Source organism: Pygoscelis adeliae, unplaced genomic scaffold (genome assembly GCF_000699105.1).
Source record: "Pygoscelis adeliae isolate BGI_AS28 unplaced genomic scaffold, ASM69910v1 Scaffold37, whole genome shotgun sequence".
NCBI lineage: Eukaryota > Metazoa > Chordata > Aves > Sphenisciformes > Spheniscidae > Pygoscelis > Pygoscelis adeliae.
The window spans coordinates 5,301,681-5,302,726 of NW_008825308.1; the positions used below are offsets into that span (position 1 = coordinate 5,301,681).

Here is a 1,046-nt window from a genome sequence, read left to right on the forward strand (position 1 = left end):
TGTCCCTGCCCATGGCAGGGGGGTTGGACTAGATGACCTTTAGAGGTCCCTTCCAACCCAGACTATTCTATGATTTTATGATTCTATGATTGTTCACTTTTGGTCTTCTCCTTTAGAATTCTTTGTGTTTCTCTCCCCATATAGGATAATATAAGATAACAATATATTTAAGTCTTAAAGGACAGTTCTAGAAAGTGCTTACGTGACATGGAAGTGGAAAATTATCACAGGTAAATTGGTTGCTAAATTACGATTCTCAAATGCTTTTCAAGATGCATTAAGACTCCATCTTTTATTGAAAGATGTAACATCAATATTGCAATCAAATTGTATAAAAATAACACTGACACTTCCAAGCACTTTGAGGAGAGTTGTGAAAGCAAAAACAAAGTGAATGAAGAACTACTGCATGAAGCAAAAACAACCTGTTGTTATTACTTTTCAAAAATTTACAGTATTATTCTGTGCTACAGCTCTAATAAAACTACTTAGCAGAACTGTACAGGAAATATTTTACAAGTTGTCCAAACAAGTGGAAATATACTTTGCAAATTTAATAAGTCAGTTAACATTGGTAAGATTGCAAAACTTGTCTGCCACCAGCACTTTGTTGGAACAGAGAGGCCTTTTCCATATTTCAGCTTGCTGTTTAGCCCTTTTTTTTTTTCCCCACATGCTTTGAGGACTAGTTTAAAATCATGTTCTGATAAACTGTGCAGGCACAGGATTTAGATTCTGTATAAAATTTTTGTATGTTTCTTGACTTTAGACTGGCTGTAGTTTCACTTCTCTTAGAACCATTTTCTTTTAAAAATGTCTATATACTTTTCCATTATTACTTTAGCATAGTATTTTCTTAAAGAAATTTAGACCCTCTTGTCTTCTCTTGTAGCAGAAAACTGAAAGGATTCAGCTCAAGTTCCTCCCTTTCATATTGTATAACATAAATATTTTGACTCTTTGTGAATGATAAGACTTTTCATACAAAATTAGGATTAAACCTGAAAAACTGAATTGAGATTAATTTTCTAAATAATTTTGTTTAC

General features: G+C 32.6%; 1 pseudogene; it reads left to right on the plus strand.

Moving 5' to 3' along the window:
* Positions 1-159, plus strand: part of LOC103922148 — a 35,164-nt pseudogene extending 35,005 nt beyond the window's left edge.
* Positions 160-1,046: the final 887 nt, after the last annotated feature.